The 12058-nt window shown below is 45.3% G+C and overlaps 1 protein-coding gene across 4 annotated transcripts in view; it reads left to right on the top strand.

Annotated features, from left to right (window-relative positions):
* Window positions 1-12058, top strand: part of KCNMA1 (potassium calcium-activated channel subfamily M alpha 1) — a 1030169-nt gene that overhangs the window by 451617 nt on the left and 566494 nt on the right. The window lies entirely within an intron of this gene.

Below are 12058 nucleotides of genomic sequence, written 5' to 3'. Positions count from 1 at the left end.
TACATAAGCATGGTGCTGATATATAACTTTTGTATAGATCACAAACATAGCCCTGGTAAGAAGATTTTTAATAGTACTGAGCTCACCTCTGGAGAAAGGAAATGTCAGCGGATTAGTGGTATATTATGCTCTAGGACTGTACAAATAAAACACTTAAAAATATCTTTGGACTTGTCTTCATTGCAACAGTGAGCTCAAGGTATTCCAAATGCATGAGCACCCCAGCTTGAGTAAGAGACAATGCAAAACAGTCCTTGAGGGTCTAGGAGGGTCTGTCATTTCACACAGTCATAGCTAATGCTGGACTGGCAGCTGGTATTCCTACAAAAGTGTTCTTTGTAGGTTAACAATTTTTTTTTTCATAATTTTTGTTCATCTAGGTCTACACTTTGCTGGTCTATTAGTGCTTGGAAAGAAGGATAATATAAGAAGTTGTTTCTGAAAGTTTTAATTAAGGATCACATTTAAGATTGCATAACTCCATGTCAAACATGATAGAAAACCACCAGTGATCAAAGTAGAATCAGAAGTCTTCCCAAGATTATGAGATCCACTGTGCTTAAGGAATGACAGATTGTGTAGCCAGGGACACAAAAAGGAGTGATATACTAGAATCTCATGCAGTCACCTTCAGTTTCCCATTCCAAATGGTATGCCAGGTATTCATTTACAGCTAGGTTAACTGGGAACTGCTTTGGGGTCTAGAGTTAAGTTTTTCTGAATCTGTAGGTATGTGTTTTAACTATGAACCAAGTCAGCTATAGAAAATATCTTGTTAGGTGTGCCACAACAGTGCATAAAATTGCAACCCCCTTGTCAGGACATGATACTCTGTCATTCCTCAGCCATGTTTCTTTGCAAAGTAAAATCTGGGGACATAAGAAAACCCCTTTACTTCCTTTTCTCACCTGTCCTGGTGATGACAGGTACAATTTATGGTTGCTTGTATTGGGTTTGTAACCTGACAGTAGCTTCAGTCTGCTGCCTTCAGAATTGTTGCTTTTCTGCACACCAAGGTGATGTAGAATGTGGAATGCACAATATTACAAACGCAGTTGACCAAACTGATGTCCTAGCATTTTTGGAGGAATTGTCATCTTGATTTCAGCTTGCCAAATGCACATTTCTGCACCTGTAAATGTATAATTAAATCTGCATGTGCCAGGAGTTCTGAAATTATGGCACTGTTTCCTGAGGCATAACAGCAGCTCCCCCAGAATAACAGGTCACATCTTCATGAGGGAATAACATCCCTGCTTGCCCCAATAGGTAGCGCCCACTCTCTTCAGTACCTGTTCTGAAATTCTGCATTCATATTTATGAACTTGTCTTTGTGGTCCTCAAACCCTGTAGAGACATGATTCATAAGACCAGGGTGGTGAACACTCCTGTATTATTGAGTCCCCTTGTAAGTAACCATGTCATATATTCCTCTTCATAATGATTGAGGTCCATTTAAAACTAGTTAGGGTTTTGCTCTCACTAGTTTTGCTCTCACTGTTCTTAAAGGGAAGCCATCCTTTCCAAAACCTCCTTTCTTTGGTCAGAAACCTTCAGATTCCAGTCTAAATGTGTTCACAGGCAGTTTAAACCCATTTGTTCTTGCATGAACATTGTTCTTTAGCTAAATAGTGCTTTTCCCTCTCTGGAGTTTACCCATCTCCACTACTCAGATCCCCTTTAGGCTTGGCTTTGGTAGGTTAAACAAGACAAAGTCTTTTAATCTCCTCTTAAAGGATATAATCTCACTTTCTTGGTCATACTTCTCTGTACCTGTTTTACTTTGAATTAATTTTTCCTGTATCAAAACTCTGTTCCAGGATGGAATTGTATCCAGACCTTGTCTTTAATAGTTTTCTTATGTCTACCTGAAATACCCTGACTAAGGATACAAGATAGAATTTCTTTTTTCATGACTGCATTTTATCATGAACTAATACACCCAGGTTTTTTCCTCTTCTGTCATTTTCAACCGATTATATCAGATATTCTTCTAGTTTCTAAGTGCATGGTGGAGCACTTTGTACTATTGGATGCCATCTTGTTTCTCTTGAGTTCACTCAGACTTCTTATTCTTCCTCTGTGCTATTTCTTGTGGGTCAAGAAGTTTAGGGATAATGAAAAAACTTCCAAACGCTAAGACAAATAGTAAAGTCTCTTTAGCTGCATAAACATGAGCAGCAGTAACAGTTGACTTGTCAGCACCAAAATGGTAGACTTGTAGCAGTCTGGAATAGTCTGCAGATGGCAGTACCAGTCTGGTTCTAAACTTGGATGGGTTCATTTATTTGTTTCTCCAGGCACTGGAGTGTTCTGGCAAGCTCCTTGCATAGTTCTGTGCAGAAGTTTTGGAGCCTCTATTGTTCATTGTGGGTTGGCATGATGACACGATCCCACTTCTCAGTGCTGTTTGTCCTGCACCATAAACACTTGTGTAGAGCCAGACCATCACAACAAAGGACTGGTCTCTGCATGGCAAACCCCCTTCTCAGTCACATCACCTTCCATTGCTCAGAATGGCGCTTGAAATGCTCTCCACCAGGTTGCAGACCATCTACCCTTTGAAAAAAATTAGAAGCAATGGGTCATACTGGGCTGTATCTATGGCTTGGTGCTGGCAGGAATGGTTAGAACCAAGTAGCGTGCAGAATCAGAAAGGCCTCAGCACGATGTGATGTCAGAGCAAAAACACTTCCCTCTGTCACTTCCTCCTCAGCCAACCTGCTGGCCAAGGAAAGGCAGTGGCTGGGTGATTGCCCCAGCCCTGGCTCCGCTCTGGGCTTCCCTGAAGCTGGGAGCTTAGGCAGTTACCTGGCCACACCCCCTCCTTGGCTAGCAAGCCATCTAAGGAGGGAGTGAGGGGGGAAGGGACCCCCCCCAACCAGGCTGTGCCCAGCATGGGGGGAAGCCTGCAGTGGAGGCCACTTTTCCTTCCCAGTCCCTCCTCAGCTGGCCTGCCAGGCAGGGAAAGAACATAGCCAGGTCATTGCTTCAGCTCCTGGCTTGGGCAGGGGAAGTAAAGCCCCCACTGTAAGTTTCCCTACAGCTGGGAGCCAGGGCAATCGTCCAGTTATGGTTCTTCTTTGCCCAGATGGTGGGCTGGCTGAGAAGGGAGTGAGAGATAAACTGGCCCCCACTACCGGTCTCCCCCCAGTGCTGGGCAAAGTTTGGGTGGGGGTCCAGATCTGGGAGGGTGGGGGCCTCCAACCCTCTTTCCTGCACACTTCCTCCTCAGCTGGTCTGCTGACATGGGAGGGGGTATGGCTGAGTGATCACCCTAGCTCCCGGCTGTGGAGAAACCCACAGTGTGGTCTTTACTCTCTCCACCCAATCTGGGACCTGAGATCACCTAGCCATGTTTCCTCCCTGGCCGAGAGGCTCATCTGAGGAGGAAGTATGGAGGAAGGAAATGGCCCCCCTCCATCTGGCTCTGGACCCCCAGCTGGGCTGTTCCTGGTTCAGGGTGGGGAGAACGCAAAGTGGGGCTTTACTCCCCCAACCTGAGTGGGGAACTGGGAGCCAGGTTGATCACCCAGCCATGTCCCCTTCTTGGCCAGTGGGCAGTCTGAGGAGGAAGTTGGGGGGGAACAGCCACACTCCCCCTCTCCCTTCCCCTCCCCTATTCTAGATCTACATGTCTTGTTGCAGTGCAGACAGGCGTTTCCAGGAGGGATGTGCACTCTGCTGCTGCACTGGATGTTCTGATGGTCTTTTTGCCTGTTCCTCTTTTCCTCTTCTGCCCGTCAATGAACTGTTTCAAAGTGTTGAGGTCCCTCCCAAAGAGTCTTCCTCCATTTTGATCAGTCCTGAACAAGGGTCTCCCAAGCGCTAATGTCGATGTTACACCTCTTCATGTTTGCCTTCATGGTGTCTTTGAAGTACTTTATTTGCCCTCCATTGGGAGCATAGGATCTGTTCTAGGAGTCAGTTGTCAAGCATCTTTATATGGCATCAGCTTTGTTGGACGGGACCTGTCATAAACCTGAAGTCAGTGTTAGTGGTGCTTGCTTAAGCTGTAATGCTGATGTTCATTCTTCTGTCTTTCCAATTTATATGGAGGGTTTTCTGAAGACATCACTGATGGAAATGTTCCAAAGCTTTCAGGTGTTTCTGATTTGTCATCCAAGTTTTACACCCATAAAGCAGGGTAGGGATGACAATAGCCTGGTAGATGAGAAGTTTGGTTTGGGTCTTGATGTCACAGTCATCAAAGAAATGGTTTTTGAGGCATTTAAAGGCAATACTAGCAGATTTTATTCACTGTTAAATATCATTGCCTATGTATACTTTTTGGGAATGGTAGCTACCCAGGGAAAAGAAAATACTCAACATTGTCCAAGGAGTGCCCTCTAATTGTAGTAAGTAGAGTAGCAGCTGGTTGGCTTAGGGTGGGTTAGTAAAGCATCTTGGTTTTCATGAAGTTGCCTGTAAACCCAAGCATTTCATCTGCTTCACAGATGTAATCAAGAGTGACCTGGAGCTCTTCAATTAAATGGATACATATGACTGGGGATCCAGGTTTTCTGTTTGCCATGGAAAAAACATGGAAAAATGCATATTTTTTCTTTTAAAGGAAAAAAATGCACATTTTCCCTCTTGAAAAAGAAAAACACGGGTAATGGAGAGTTTCCCCTTTCAAGCTGGCTGAGATCTAGCCTGCAAAGTGCTGCTTGGGACTGGGGGGAGTGGAACACAGTGGGTACCATATGCATGTGCATGCTTATTCGTACATGTAGCAGCCAGACAGGGTGGTGGAGAGCAGCTTCCACAGCCCCCTCCAGGTAAGTCTATGGGGTTGGGCATGGGGGGATGCAAGTGATGCAGGGGGATGGGGAAACACAGGCAAAGTGGTGGAGGAACAGGGGGTGGGGAGCCTCCACTGGGCTGTGGAGGCTGCAGTCCTGTGCCCAGCTGTGGCAAGGTTGAGAGTAAGTTTTCCAGACTAAGAGTGATCCCAAAATAAAAATTGGAGTCCTCAATGATGGAGCAGGATGATGAAGGAAGTATACTCCACAATGGCTACAAAGATAGATGAAGGTGGCAGCAGAATAGAAACTTTCAGTTGTATATGTGTTCTTTCCCACTGGCTTATGATTTCCTTTCTGTGAAGTATCATGTGGTTACTGATGCTCAATGGCATCTGTACATCAAAAGTAGACATGCGTAGGCATTTTCCTTCAATAGCAAGTCCTACAGTGGTGAGCAAGCAGTGACAAGGGCACGTTCTAACGATTACCAGAAGCCCCTAGTCATGGAGATGGTGATTAGGGACCTACCTAAGTTGCAGTGAGACAACAGGTTTTTTGCAGCCTGCTCATGGCACACAGCTGATTTTGCAGGGATTTTGCAGTAGCTTTGACCCTCACTGCTGGTTGGTGGAGGGTGCCTTCATTTAGTCTACATTACTACTGTATTTTGGGGGGTTGATTTAACAGGAAATTGGGGCCAGTGCTGGATTTCCTGGTGGTTGCGGACAACACAGTTTTCCCTAGTGATGATTATATGATGCTTGTTTTGTACTTAGAACTGAGAGAGATGTGCATTTTGGCAGCTGCAATCATGACTAAGCAGGCCTAATTAATATCCAGTCTGCTCACCCTGAATAGGGAGGGGGCTAGGAAAAGTGCCCTAAGCATAGTTTGTCTCATTTTCCCTGACTAGAAAACTTACAAACTGACACTGCTGCACTAGAGGCACAGGAGAGGAGAATGCTAGTGGCTACACCGTTTTTTGGGAAGGAAAAGGCAAAGACAACAGAAATATTGACAGCATTTGTTTTGCTATCAAGATCAAGACTGTTATTCAGACGCCTGAGTGTCCACTTGGGATCAGCAAGAGTCTCATAACCGTTCGTCTTCAACTAACCAACAGACAACATGCAACAGTTATTGGTGTATACATCCCAATCCTTGATGCAGATGATGAAACAAATGAATTCTGTTCTAAACTCACCAGATCCTATCGTCTGTCCCCAAAGAAGATAAAATATTTTTTTTCTTGGCAATTTCAGTGCTAGAGTGGGCAGAGACTCTGAGCTACAGAAAGGAACGCTGGGAAAGGAAGGCGTGGGAAAAGTGAATTCAAATGGAATTCTTCTCCTGAACAGGTGTTTGGAACACGTTCTCATCATTGTTAACGCCTTAATCTACCATAGCATTAAATGGACGACATCGTGAATGCATCTCCACTCAAAACACTGATATCCAGTTATCTATGCCATAGTGCATGCCTGGAACCTTTGTGGCATATGTATCACCAGAACTATGCCCCTTGCAGACAACTGCTGGACAGATCATCATTAGATACATTCTATCACGTCCATTCATACTACTGCAAAATGACATAACCAATAGAAGCAACCAAGGAAGAGGTTCAATACTGAGCACTTGAAAGACCCTGCTGAAAGTGATCATCTTGAGCAGTGCCTCAGGGAGAAACTCTCTGATGATCTTGACAGCACTGATCACGGGGAGACCCTCAAGAAGGCATTCATGAGGCATATGATAAATCTCTAGGCTTCTCTACAAAGAGACATAAGGACTGGTTTGATGAAAATGGTAGGGAAATTCAAGCTTTCACTGACAGAAAGAGGAGAGCCTTCAAAACTTGGCAGTATGACATCAGTTCCAAACAGAAGCAAAATATTTATCACCATGTTAAAACTGAGATCTAGACAAATAAGAGTGAAAAAATTGTGTAGTTTCTTCAGTGCAACCAAAACAATCCATATGGTAAGCATACAAGGATCCATCCCTCTGGGATCCAAGGATCAAGAATCCTTAAAAAAAAAAAAAAAAAAGCTCCATCATCAATGCACAGTGGAAGGAACAGTTTCAAGATCTCCTGAACTGAGATTCTAATGTTGAAGACATTACCATCAAAGCCATTTCACAACACACACACACCAACTTATCAAGAGGCCTTAAAAGCCTTCAAGCAAATACAAAATGAAAAAGCATGTCTCTTGATGGAGCACCAACTGACATTTATAAGCAAGGAAAAAACTATATGTCAGATTCTCAGGGTCTTGAGAGATGCACAGAATCACCATACTCAAAAACAGGAATGGAATTGGACTGCAGCAATTATCATGGCATTGCACTCCTGTCCATAGCTGGGAATATTCTCACCTGAAATCTTCTCGGTAGAATTACTTACCTCGCCAAGGACATTCCAAAGTCCCAGTGTGGTTTCAGAGCACTCAGAAGTACAATAGATATGATTAGTGACCTAACTGTATTCATGATTTGCAAATTCCACAAAATCAGGCATTGCCCATGAAATCTGGGCTGGGAGCCTACAGCCAGGTTCCCATAGCAATGGCCACAGCTCTCAGCCAGCTCTCACTGTTTTCAGAATGAGAAGTGGGGAAAGGCAGTAGAGGAAGCTCGTTCTTGGGGCTTCCCAGCTAGTGCTGAAGGGAAGCCCTCCCACCTTAGAGGGGCTCCAATATACCTGTCCTGCTCTCCAGGGGAGTAGCAGGGGGTGAAACCCCCCAGGCTGAACTCCCCCTGCTCTCTTTCATGATTCATAGATTGTAGAGTCAGAAGGGACCACAGGGATCATCGTGTCTAACCCCCTGCCCCTGGCAGGAAAGAGGACCAAGGTCAGATGACCCCAGACAGGTGACTATCAAGCCTCCTCTTGAAGACCTCCAAATTAAATGATAGTACCACCTGTCTTGGAAGCCCATTCCAGATTCTGGCCACCCTTACTGTAAAAAATTTCTTCCTAAAGTCTAACCTAAATCTACTTTTCACTAGTTTGCACCCATTATTCCTAGGTACTCCCTGGGGTGCTCTGGTAAATAGCGCATCTCCAATTCCCTGTTGTCCTCCCTTGATAAACTTATAGGCGGCTATAAGGTCTCCCCTCAGATGTCTCTTGTAAAGGCTGAAGAGACCCAGATCCCTCAACCTCCTCTCACAGAGTCTTGCACGGAAGCCACTAATCATGCTAGTGGCCCTCCTCTGGACCCTCTCCATATTCTCTGTGTCCTTCTTGAAGTGCGGCACCCAAAATTGGACACAGTACTCCAACTGCGGCCTGACCAATGCTGCATAGAGGGGGAGCATCACCTTCCTTGATCTGCTGGTCATGCATCTGCTAATACACAACAAAGTGCAATTGACCTTGTTGATTGCCTCATTACACTGCCGGCTCATGTTCATTTTGGAGTCAACTATGACTCCAAGATCTCTCTCAGCCTCTGAGCTGCTAAGGAGGTCATCCCCCAACCTATAGGTGTGCTGGGGATTCCTCCTCCCTAGGTGGAGTACCTTACATTTCATAGATTTCATAGACATTAGGGCTGGAAGGGACCTCGGGAGATCGAGTCCAGCCCCCTACCCAAAGGGCAGGAAGTCAGCTGGGGTCATAGGATCCCAGCAAGATAAGCATCCAATTTACTCTTGAAGGTGTTCAATGTAGGTGCTTGAACCACCTCCGCTGGCAGACTGTTCCAGACCGTGGGGGCTCGGACAGTAAAGAAATTCTTCCTTATGTCCAGCCTGAAACAGTCTTGCAGGAGTTTGTGACCGTTCGACCTCGTCATCCCTTGGGGTGCTCTGGTGAACAGACATTCCCCCAGATCCTGGTGTTCACCCCTGATAAACTTATAGGTGGCCATCAGATCACCCCTGGGCCTGCGCTTTTCCAGGCTAAAGAGTTCCGTGGCTCTCAGCCTGTCATCGTAAGATCTGTTTTCCTGACCTCTGATCATGCGTGTGGCTCTCCTCTGGACTCTCTCAAGCTTCTCCACATCCTTTTTGAATTGTGGAGCCCAAAACTGGACGCAGTACTCCAGCTGCGGCCTCACTAAGGCCGAGTACAAGGGGAGAACGACGTCCTCGGATTTGCTCGAGAAGCATCTATGGATGCACGCCAGCATTTTGGTCGCTTTACTAGCGGCAGCATCGCATTGCAGGCTCATGTTCATCTTGTGGTCAATGATGACCCCCAAGTCTCTTTCTTCTGTAGTGCTAACCAACGTAGCACTGCCGAGCCTATAAGGGTGCTGCAGGTTTTTCCTCCCAAGGTGGAGAACCTTGCATTTATCGGTGTTAAACACCTTGAGGTTCTCGTCTGCCCATTTGCTGAGCTTGTCCAGGTCAGCCTGGATCACCCGCCTATCTTCTGGCGTGGATGCTTTGCCCCAAAGTTTGGTGTCATCGGCGAACTTGGCCAGTCCATTCCTGACTCCAATGTCCACATCGTTAATGAAGATGTTGAACAGTATGGGTCCCAGGACAGAGCCTTGAGGGACCCCACTGGTCACAGGGCACCAGGATGAGTGACTGCCATCAATCACAACCCTCTGGGTCCGACCACGAAGCCAATTTCCCAGCCAGCGGATCGTGGTGGAGCCAAGGCCACAACTGGGCAGTTTGGCCAAGAGGTGATCATGGGATACCAGATCAAAAGCTTTTTTGAAGTCAAGGTATATGACATCAATCTCTTCTCCCTTGTCCAGGTGATAGGTCACCTGGTCATAGAAGGAAATGAGATTGGTCAAACAAGACCTACCTGCAACAAACCCGTGCTGGCTGTCCCTTAAAATGTTAGCCTGGGCCAGTCCCTCAAAGATGGCTTCCCTAATAAATTTTTCTAAGATCTTCCCCAGGATAGAAGTCAGGCTAATGGGCCTGTAGTTAGCCAGATCCACTCTCCTCCCTTTCTTGAAGATCGGCACCACATTGGCCTTCTTGCAGTCTTCGGGCACTACACCAGAGCGCCAGGAGTTTTCAAAGATCCGTGCCAGGGGCTGGGCTATGACGCTATGAGGAGTATGCAATTGAGCAGATAAACACCAATATTTAAGAATTGCCATTGCAGCAGGCCTTTGTCTAAAGATTCCAAGGTATTGATTACTTTAGTTCCCCAGTGGGAAAAACTGGGTAACACAGGTTGACAGTTTTGCAGGGACTTTGGCTTTGTTAGAAGTAGAAGCTACATTTTTAGGGCTAAGATGTGAGTTTAAGAATGAATCATAGTTCTTATAGTTTCTTTTGCTTTTCCCACCTTTTTTTATATCCCTGCCTGTATTTCAATATACAGTTACCAGTTTTTATAATTTCTCCTTTTTTAGTAATAAACCTATTTGTTATTTCTTATAACATAGTTACTGTCAGCAGTAAGTGTCACTTCAGAGCATTTGACCATGCAGGAAGGCTTCTTCCACAGAGGAGAAAATCTGTATTATATAGAACAAGCTGGATAAAAGGTGTGATTTTTTAGCTTAGGGCTGTCCAACTAGCAGTTTGTGGGCCATGTCCAACCCACAAGGGCTAAATTTATAGTTCCTGGGGTCACACCCATGTGCTGCTCTGCACCACTGCTCTGGCTGCAGAAGCAGCTTGGGTTTTCAAGATCCTATGCCCACCTTTGGCTTCCATTTCTTGCTCCCACCCTAGCAGGCAGCACAGCTTGACACAATCCACAGTGACAGGGGAGCCCAGGTCGGGAAAAGTAAGGGTGAGGACAAGGGTGCCCACAGCTGCAGTGCAGTGGAGCATTCAGTGTGCATAAATTGCAGCAGGGGGTAACTATGGCTCTGGCTGATGTGGCCCACATGGCATATGGCCTCTGGCCATTTAAAAGTTGGACAGCATTGCTTTACCTGTCAAAATCTTCTTGGCTAAGGGCTAGCGAGGTCTGGCTAAGACTTAAGTAGCTGAGGAGCCTTGCACCAAAGGTTTCATGTCAGCTTGTTCTCAGTGACCAAGAAGCAGACAGTGGAAAGGGTTATGGGGCTGAAGGATACTCCTGAAGGTATGAGTGCACCTCAGTTACAAATTGGTACAAACTGTTCTAAAAAAAACAAACCATTAAATATCCTCTGGGATGGGAGTTTAATTCTCCCAAAATTGAAGTGGTGGAGCCTTCTGTGGAGTATGCCTTCCTGGGCTGCTGCCAGGCTGCCTGCATGGTCTGCCTGCACAACACTTGAGCCTCACAGAGCACGGTGCTTTCCTCCACGGCTGTAGGGTAAGAAACTAAAACTCCTCAGTGGTGTTTTACTTTGCAGCACCCCAATGTCATTTGCTGCGTCCCAAAGTCATTTAAGGCTCATTATGCCACCAAATGTGCTACAGAGGCTGGAATTAATGTGCAATATGTGGCTGAATGTGCAAACAGCAATACCATTAACGCGGCGCAAAAGGCATTTAACCCACTTTAACCTCACTTTAAAGTGTCGTCTACAAACACCCCTATTCATCTACCTCATTTGTAATTTTTTTTTACTTCTGTCTTGATGTTGATAAAAAGGGAGCTCAGATTTAGCCATCAGAAACTAGATCTTTATGATTGTTGATCCGCTTCCATGGAGGTTGAAGTCAACGGGAGATGAAGGCAGCTCAGCCTAACACTGGATTTGAATCTGTTTTAACTACAAATGCTAATTTTGGATTGGATTATAGAAGAATACAATTTACACAGATATTCTGTAAGTGGCTAGGTTCTTTATTCTTAGCACCTTACGCGTTCTGAGAAATAGTTTCCTAAGATTCTTTTTGTATGACAATTAAAAGAGTTAAAAAAAGTTAAATTCTAACACTGAGCTAGGAGCTTTATTTGAAAAAAAGAGAGTGACGTTAACCCTAAAGCTACTCTGTTTTAGGCCCCTGGCAGTAGTTATACTTAAGATGTGAATAAGCAGTAAATTGCATCTTAAATAGAAACCCAGCCACATGTTCAGGCAATTAATAATGCAGTAAAATGGGAAATAAGGCACACAATTATTCCATAATATATGCGGAATAATTTTCATTGTGTTATAAATTGAATGTGTGACAGGGGCCCTGGGCCTGGCTCCAGAACCACACCAGGTCACTGGGCAACCAGCTTTCTATTTGCTGGTGCAGAGGGAACCTGAGATCATGGTCTGGGGCTCCCCATCTGCTGACAAATTAATAATGGCACCATTAGGATCTGATCCTTAATCCAAAAATCCTATATCCTGCCATGCACGTATGTCAGAGGCCTTCTGCTGTGCATCAGTGTAGAGCTTTTTTCCTAGACCTTTCCCCATGCTTTCCGATTTGATTTCATCGCTGAA

Source organism: Crocodylus siamensis, chromosome 7 (genome assembly GCF_052110815.1).
Source record: "Crocodylus siamensis isolate JL-2025a chromosome 7, ASM5211081v1, whole genome shotgun sequence".
In the NCBI taxonomy this organism is placed as follows: Eukaryota; Metazoa; Chordata; order Crocodylia; family Crocodylidae; genus Crocodylus; species Crocodylus siamensis.
The sequence above is the reverse complement of the archived record's forward strand: the minus strand, read 5'-3'. Positions and strand labels throughout refer to the sequence as shown.